Below are 9957 nucleotides of genomic sequence, written 5' to 3'. Positions count from 1 at the left end.
TTAGGCGATGGGCACTTGTTGATAAATGTGGCACGTTGTGACCTAAAGCAAATACACACACACACACAGCTTTCACTAACACGTACTCAATGGCAACAGTTGCTGTTGCTGCTAGCTGCTGCTGTTGGTTGCTGTCGTGAAAGAAGGTGCAAAATTATGATTTACTCGATGCCAAAATGAAGATAACAAAACAGCAGGCAACCTGAGCTCTGCCTGTAGCAACGTGATTCGTGTCGTGCCACACAGACCAGGTGACAAATCTTGGTTAGCTAATGCTGCTACTGCTGCTGCTGCTGCTGCTAACACCTGCAATGCCAATTGCAACACCAACAGCCAGCGCAGCAACAATAGCAGCAGCAGCTGTTGCTGTTGCTGCCGCTTCAAAGCTGTCAAAACGCCGACAGTTAAATGCTCTGACTTTTAGCTGTAGCTGCTGAACTTTTGTGGCAAGCGCACCGCAAAAAAAAGGTTAAATATTTGTAATTAATTGTTGCTGCAATTAATCAAGTTTTTAATTAATTAAAGCAGCGCAAAAAAAGTATTAGCTGCAATTTATGCAATTTATTTGGTTATATATTTTAATACTAAAGCAGGCAACATGAAAAATAGACTAGATAGTATAGATAGCTATCTTTTTGCAACTGATTAATAGAACTGCAAGGCGCAACTAGTTTTTTTGATAAATTAACTTGCAGCTCAAGTTGCTGAAGTTGCAGCACAGCCATAGAATTTTCTAATTGAAACAAACTATAGCGCTTAGCATTAATAATAGTATTAGCTATTGATATTATTATATTATATTTATATATATAATATATAATAAATATTTAATGGAGTTTGTAGCTTAAGCAGAAAGCAACTTGAGCTCAGAATTCTAGCACAGCTGCCATAAATTATATTGCAACTGCAACTTATGAACTAGTGCAAACTCCCCAAAGGCAGCCAAAGCACTGGAAAGCTGCTCTACGTCTCTAGGAATTATGAACTAACATAGTGCGCACAGTTGTGCTAAAAAAAATAGCAACACGAAACTAAAAAGCGCGTGGCGTCTACTTTAAAGCCAAAAGCAGTCAACAAAAAATGTGAAATATCGGTCGAGCGAAGGCCTTATAAAGAGCTAAAACATGCATTGCATATATGGCAACCAAACAGTGCAGCAGGCACAGTCGCAACTTGACCACTTGGCCCACTGCTTGACCATTTTGGTGGCATCCATTGACGCACTTGCTGCCAATGCCGACTTGTTAGCTCTGGGGCGTGTTGTTGCTGCTTAACATGGCCAGCAAGTTTGTTAAATGTCAGTTTTGTGTCAAAATGCATAAGATTGCTAGAAAATTGGTCACACAAAATATTTTCATCAGCAGTTTTTGTTTTGTGCTTAAATTTAAATAAAGAACAGACTAAAATATGACACGTGGCTAGGCCATAAACAAAAGCTAAATTATGGTACAACACTTGGAAAAATATAAAAAAAAATGTTAAGTGGGGAGGCAGAGAAAAAATAAAGCAACTGTAAATAGAACGCAGCGCATTTAACCCGTTGGCATCATTAGCAGTTCATATGTGGGGCCGGCCCTAGGGCTGCGCCTCGCTCCCACTTTATAGCGACAACAGCTGAGGCTGACATGTGGGAAACTCACTCACCCCACACCGCACACCCCTGCCCCCTCTTGACAGAAATAGCGTGATAATCGTAGCACGCTCGCTCAGCTCGGCAGCATGATTTCCACTTCCGATTTAACTGGAAATGCATAAAAGCGGCTGCTGCAAGTTCTTACGCCCAACTTGCTGCTGCCTTGTCAAATTTTTAGTTATTTTCCGAAAACGCCAAAAAGAAATTCCGCGCCATGCGGCTGTCATGTGTGCCAAATGTGCAACAGACAGACGATCGACTGGCCGTACCTTATGTTTGATTTCATAAATACACACACACGCACACACACACAGATTTATGCCGCTTCTCTATCTAGTATATAGCATATGTATACTTAGCTATAGATTTGTATCTTTGGCTGCCTTTTTGGCTGCGCACTAACATGTAACAGATGCGCTCCATATTGCCAGCCCCCTTCCATACAAAACAGCATATAGTCTGTATCGTATATATATTCCATATATTCCAGCTATACCGACGTATTGTTTATGAACTGCATCCGCAGTCAATAAAACTGATGCATTTTGATACACTGAATCCAGCTGTCCATATCGGCGGTGTATATAGTACTTGCATATATAGTAGCTATAATATCCAAAGACATTGCCCAGCGCCGCTCTTTGATCAATAGCTTGACGCTCTGTGCTGAGGCAAAGTTTTCAAATAACTTTAAGTGCCAATGCCAAGTAATGACAGTTAAAAAATAGAAGCAAGCAGAGCAGAGTGATAAAGACAACAAGAGAGTGAAAGAGAGAAAAAGAGAGAGAGAGAGCGCTAAATTCAATATGCTATTAAAACAATTTTAATTTACATTTTTAGCTTGATTTTTTATGCTTACAATTTTTATAAAATTTATTAAGAGAGAGAGAGAGAGAAATAAACTTCAAGCCGATATTAAAGCAATTGTAATGCAGATCTTTAGCTTGATTTGTTTTTATTTATATGCAATGCTTCAAATATTTTTATAAAATTTATTAACTATTTATTTTGTGCAAAGACATTCGTTGGAAAGTCTCTGTTGAAATGTCAGAGAGCTAAAGCGAGCAATAACAGCGACGGTTATGCTTAACAGAAGTTGAAACATTTTTATGTTAAGCTAAGTTTTGCATATTAAAGTAAGTTTGCTTGCCTATGTTATAATATTAAGAGTTTAATGAGAACTGTTATGCTTAACAGAAGTCCTAAAATGCTTATGTTAAGTTTTAGATGTTAAACTAAGTTTGCTTGACTTCCATGTGGATGCTAGTAAGAGTTTAATGACAATCGTAGAGAATATAAGACAGACAGGCATCTAAGATAAGTGATAAAGTGATTAGAGGGAGCTAAAGAGAGCATGAACAGCGACTCTTAGACTTAACAGAAGTGCAAACATTTTTATGTTAAGTCGGTTGAAATTCCAGAGAGCTAAAGAGAACATTAACAGTGACTCTTATGCTTAACAGAAGTGCAAACATTTGTATGTTAAGCTAAGTTTGCTTGTCTTATATGTGGATGATAGTTAGAGTTTAATGAGAATCGTAGACAGGCAGGCAACTAAGATAAGTGATAAAGTGATTAATGTTTTAAGAAAAGTTTGGACTAAGGAAAGTCTTAACAGCCGCTGCTAAAGCTAACAATATTGCAAATACTTTTACTTAATATTTTATTTTAGCAACTTATGTTTTTGCAAACTTTCTAGCTTCGACTGTAAAGCTTTTAAAGCATTCGCTGTAAAAATAACAGTTTCTGCTTATAGCTTTTATATTTATTGCCTTGGCTGTATACAAAGCATAGCGAATGGAAAACCGATAAAATAATAATACTGTGGGGTGGGGGGCAATCAAAGGTTGCAGACCCACGACCCGACACCAGCGCAAAGAGGCCAAAAGTGAATGAAATGAATGAATGATGCGAAGCAGAACAAATCCAAAGCGCAGAGCGCGCAAAGGCTTCGAAAAAATAAACTTACAAAACTTAAAAGTTAAAAAATGTTGCGTGAAGCGGCGCATTATGGTTATTACAGTCGAAAGGCGCTGGCTGGCTGTCTGTCTGTCTGTCTGTCTTGGCGATTGGATATATTGGGCAAGTGTGTGTGGCTTTAGGTTGGGAGGTCAGGGCGCGGCGTTGGCTTCGGTTACATGTTGCGCTTTGTTGTTGTTTGCTCATCGCTTTGGCGGCGGCACACTTGGCCAAAAGAGTTGACCTTGTTTAAACAGCAGCGAGAGCGAGAGAGAGAGAGAGAGACACTGCTGTTGGCTGAAAAATTGCTTAAGTTAAAAACCATTTCATTGCATTTAGAGGGTTTCACTCGTTCGCTCATTCGCTCATTCGCTTTGCCTGCAATTCGATTTGTTTTTGTTTTGCGCTTTGGGTTACAGCCGCGTGTAATTTATATGCAACGGCAATGGCAACACACACACACACACACATTGCAACAAATGCGCGCAGTCGGACAACTACGTGACCTCCAATTTTAGCTCAGTTTCAGTTACCCAAAGTGCACATGTTTGCTCTTGGTGTGGTCGCCTTTGATGCCGCCGCCGCCGCCTTCAACATCATCCCAGACACAACCACCACACGCACCAGCAATAGCACCAGCAACAGCACCACACAGTGCCACAAAACAATGTCGTCGTGGTCTCGACGCCGCGACGCATGCGTAGATATTTATTCATATGCTAATTTCGCTTAGCTTTCGATACTCGACCTCAGTCTCGAGCGTCGCACTTGTTCGCTCGCTTTGCTGCTGCTGCTGCCACACAGAGCGGCTCATGTTGCTGCCGCTTTTGTTGTGGCGGCTTACAACTGACAGCTTCGAAGCCTACAACAAAAAAATATCCAATTAAAATTGCTCAACGTGCTGCGCGCTGCTGTCGAACTGCAAAAACTCTCGGATTTTGCTGTCATGTGGGTGCAACTCTAGATATTTGTCAACGCTCCAAGCTACAATCGATATGCACTGATTTGCCAGTTACTCATAGATATAGAAAAAATGGCACACTATTTCAAAAAAAAAGCTTCAAAGCAACTTTAATGCAATTTACCAGTTCGAGCTTGACTGACATTTATATTTTCATTTCATAGCATTTGTTAGCCAATCACAAAACTAATTTTTGCAGCATATTTAATTTTATCAAATCATGAACTGCTTTGATATTTAACTTTCTAGTTTTGTGTTTTACTACTATTTGTTTGTATTGCTACCATGGCTAATGTCACAATGAAACTCATAGCCAATTCTTAATGCTGCATTTGGAGAAAATTAAGTATTTTCTTACTTACCTTACTTACTTACTTACTTACTTACCTTACTTACTTACCATACCTACTTACCTTACTCTTGTGTACTTACCTTTGCCCATATCGTTCAGTTTTACCCAATTCAAATTGAATATAGTTCTTTGTTAATGTTAGTCCTTTTAGTTTTATTAGAGTTAGTTAGTTAGTTGCTGAGCTAGAGCTTGACAAAGTTTAAAATTTACATAATAGAGATTTATTTTTAGCATATTTTGATAAAAAATCATGCGATTCTTAAATGTTTTACTATTTTATGCTCGTCTTGATGCTAAAAACAAAGTTGCATCATTACATTTGGGATTTTACAAAATTTTAAAATTATCGCATTTTTGGCACAAGGGGTAACATTACGTTTTTTGGCAAAATCTCGAAAATTTTAAAAATTCCAAATTTGAATGTAGTTTTCTTCAGTTGCAGCCCACGAGTTTATCAAAGCATAAAACTCACAAATCGGACGTCTTTTGACCGATTTATAGCTTATCAAAGATTGATATTTTAAAGAAAATTGTCTTGTTTGCTTTTACTATTTTATTCAGAACTTCGCCAAATAATTTGTATATCATATATTTTTAAACTGATGTTAATTATGTTAAAAGTGGTATAAAACATTAGAATCGGATTTTTTTTAGCTGAGTTATAGCTACGCAAAGCTTGAAATTATACAAAAAGTAACTTTGATTTATTGCCATAAATTTGGCAAAATAATTTTTTATTATTCAAAAACAACTGTAAATGTTTATTTACAAACTCATGAGTGAATTAAGCCAAGAAACTCTTAAGTCATATTTTTTTTGGCTGAGCTATTGCTGCTCAAAGTTAGAAACTGATAAGAAATAAAGGCGGCATCAATTTTAGCAAAATTTAAAGGGGTAACATTACGTTTTTTGCCAAAATATCGAATATCAATATATTAAAATTTGAATGCAGTTTTCTTTACGAGCTTAACAAGCCTTAAAACTTTGAAACAGACGCTTATTGCTTATTTACAGCTTATCAAAGATTTATATTTTACAAAAATAGCCAAATAATTTTAAACCATATTTGTTATGCCCATTTGAATTGTACTTACAAAGCCAACATAAAATGCTATAAACATTTCAATCGCATTTTTTCTATCGATTAATTACAGCTGCTCAAAGTTTGATGTTTCGAAAAATTTGCTTCATTGTTTACTATTTTGTTTAATAATGCTAGCTTAAATATAATTTATATATATATTTATATACATATGTTTAATTAAATACAAATTAAACGCATTTACTCAATTAAAAGCTTAGTTAATTGTTATAGACATCCCAACTACTGCTTTGTTTACATTTTATAGCTAAGGCACATTCATTCACAATTTTAAAATAATTTTCTTAAATTATGAGCAGCGCTAGCTGTTGATCTTTTGTTAGCTCATTAAGTCTGGAATGTTATGGGCAATCAGCCAACGCTATTCACAAATACAAGGCACCCCCGTCCCCCTACTGCTGCCCCCACACACACTGCTAGACCCAAAATGGTTAAAGCTACAAGTTGTTACCAAGTTTTCAAGCATGTTGCCAATGTTGCTAGCAACTGTTGCTGCTGCTGCTGCTGCTGCTGCTGCTGCTGCTGTGCGTAGCCTGAGGAAGCTGTGTGTGCGTAGCTTTCAAAGATCTTTTTTTTGTTGGTCAGCTGTGTGGTTTGTGGTTACCCTAACTGCCCCCCAGCACACACTTGGTCGTCGTCTTGATTATCATGCTCATTGTTACGGCTGCTTTAATGGGATCTCTCTCTCTCCCATGTTGATTGATTGTGCACACCTGTGTGTGAGCTCGCTTGAGGTTTTTTCGGCATTTTTTTCGCCGCTTTTGATATTTTATTTTGTTGTGTTGTGTTTTTGGTTCAAGCATCTTTTGTTTTATTGTCGCTGCGCTGAGTTTTTGTTGATGGATTGCGCGCTGGCCCAGGCACTTCAACAGCTTTGAGCTATGAGCTCTGGGGCCAGACCAAAGGCAATATCTGGGTGAAAGCTAAGCTTTGGCTTTCTTTCTTTTGGCCATTGTTGTGTGTGCCTTTTTAAACTTTTTGTTGCTGTTGTTGTTATGCAATGTGTGCCACAATTATTTTCAAATTCAAATACATTTGGAGCTTGAAGTTGCTGCTTCGTTGCTGCTTCGTTGCTTGCTTGATGGACAGCTGGCTGGCTGTTGTTGTTGCTGCTGCTGCTGCTGCTGCTGCTGCTGCTATTGTTGTTGATAGCGTGCCGGACATGTTGGCGCTGCTTGGGTGGTTTTACGGCTGCTCCAAGCGGACGCACCGCGACTCCCCAGACCCCCCAACATGTGCTCATGTGTTTGGTTCCGCTGCCCGCTTACAATTTGTATGAATTTCAAATTTCTTCTTTTTTTATTGTTGCTGCTGTTAAAGAATAATGTTCGTCCGGGCTGAGTTGTTCTTTTTGCTTTCTCATGTTCATGAATAATTTTGTTTTCCTTGTTGAGCAGCTCAGGTTGCTGATCCCCCCACTGGGCTCAGATTGAAATAGATTCAGATAAATTGTTGTTGCTGTTTGTTTAATTGTTAAAGAACTTACAACAAGAACTTCAAAAATATTGCAATACCAATGACTGACTACAACAACAGCCGCAACAATAACAACAATTACAACAACAGCAGCATATACAACAACAACAACTTATACAACCACAATAACAACACCAATAACTACAACTACAACAAGACCTATAAATATAGCAGCTATAAATACAACAACAAGAACTACTACAACCAAAACAACTACAACAACAACACATGCAGAATTTACAAGAAAAAACTGTAGGGCAAAAATTGTAGTAGCAAAAATTGGTCAAAATGGACTAAAAGTTTGTCCTGTGGTATCCCCAGATAGAGCTCCTTGAGAGCTCTCAAAAGTCTCGAAAGTCCTACAAAAACCACAACAACATCTACAACATACAACAACAGCAGCATTTACAACTACAACAAGAAATACTAAAACAAAAATAACGACAGCAACTACAACAACAAATACCACACAATAACTACAACAAGAACAAAATTACAACAGCAACTAACAAATGTTTTTAAACAATTACAACATCAAACAAGTGCAACAGCAACTAAATAACAGCGACAACTTGCAGCTTCTGTACGTTTATTTGCAATTCAAATTAGCTTTAAATAAAACAAAGCTGTTTGCATATATATAGTATATTTTATTTTAAAAACAATTGTATACAATAATGTGAGGATAACTAATTAAGGATTTAAAGCTATGCGCAAATTGCAATTTAACAGATTGTAGCGCTGCATTAAGATATATATGACATATGACAATGCAACAGCGTTAAGCTCTCCCAGCAGATGATAAAAGCCAATGGCGATAATGTCGCTCAATTTGATGGCCTCGCTGATAAGAAAAGGAAGCTGCGCTGTAGTCAAGAGAGAGAGCCTGATAAGATTTGCTGCAGCAAATATTGAAACGCTTTATCCTGTTTTTCAAAATAAATAAAATGCAAAACACAATTTATTTAATATACTGCAAAATATTTGTATATATATTTAATGTGGACTTACATATCATTGCGGACACGCTGGACAGCATTCTTGGCCTTGGGCTGCTCAATTGGACTTCGTCATCGTCTACAACGTCGTCAACGTTCATAAAGATTCTGATGTTCTTCAGTTGCTGCTGCTGTTGTTGTTGCTGTTGCTGTTGTGCTTTTTGTTGTTGCGGCTGTTTATCGTTGGGTTCTCGTTGCGCCAAATGAAAATGAACACGTGCGTCCGGTTGCTGGTTGCCTCAGCTGGCTGCCACTGTTATACATACAACATGCATGCAATACATATATACGCATATATATACATATATTTGTGGCATATGCGCGGTAGGGCAGGCCCCCCCCAAAAAAATATTTAACTGAAATGAAAAATAGAAATAAATTATAATAAAATTTTTGCATTTTATTGATGAGCAGTTGCACTTGAATAACAGCAGTGTGGGTGAGCTAAAAGCATGTGCATGTGAGTGTATGTGTGTGTGTGTGTGCATGACAAACTATTTGCAACGCTTGGCCGCACAACGAGGCGTATGCACAATTTGCTATAAGCAAACGGCTGCCCAATGCTTAGCCCACTTGCTCGCCTTGTGCGTTGGCCTGACAGTGAAACAATTGCCACAGGGTGTGGCAGCAACAACAGTTGCGCTTGCAGCCAGGCGCTAAACAAAGTTTGTAAATAGAAAAAAAAGTTATCTTTAATATAGTTAGATTAGTGGAAATCATAGTAAGCAGCGCGCTGCACTTACTTGTGTTGTTGTTGTTGCTTTGCTTTGCAGTCAACCAACTGTGCAATTTCAGCTCGATAAACACAAACAACAACAATGCAATTCATTCATTGTTTTGCACAGCAGCAGCAACAGCAACATCAAGAGCAATATGTAATAACAAAAGCAACAAACGCACTTGGCCCGAGTGCTTTGAGTTGTTTTTATTTTTTTCTTGCTTTCAACAGCTGTAGGAAGTTGCCTTAGCTTTTAATCGCGTATATATAACGAGCATATGTTTAAGTGTGTGTGTGTGTGTGTGTGCTGCTCAACGAAGCTTGGCTTAATCATTGGCATGACCCCTGAAATTTAACCTTCAGCTGCATTGCATAAAATATGGCAACCAGTTGAAATTTACAAAATTCATAAATTAATTGAAATTTAAACTGAATTTAAATTGCATGCGCAGCAATTTTGAAAGTAGTGTGCGCTTAATATGGCATTTTAAATCAAAAAATTGCCATAAATTAGTTTAGCTTTACTTGAGTTAGTTGACCCCATTCATCATCAACTGTTGCGGCTGCTGCGGCTGCCACATGTGCCCTCAAGCTAATAATGCTCATTGACTTTTGTCACCCCGAAATTTGTCCAAAAATTCTTGCGTATCGACAAGTTGAAGCTGCGCTGCGCACATGTGTCTCAGCTGTTTGCAATTACAACAAGCTACAGTCGAAAGAAATCAAAGACTTGCCACAAAGACTTGCGTAACATGTGT

This window comes from Drosophila busckii, chromosome 3L, assembly GCF_011750605.1.
Source record: "Drosophila busckii strain San Diego stock center, stock number 13000-0081.31 chromosome 3L, ASM1175060v1, whole genome shotgun sequence".
Lineage (NCBI taxonomy): Eukaryota > Metazoa > Arthropoda > Insecta > Diptera > Drosophilidae > Drosophila > Drosophila busckii.
The sequence above is the reverse complement of the archived record's forward strand: the minus strand, read 5'-3'. Positions refer to the sequence as shown.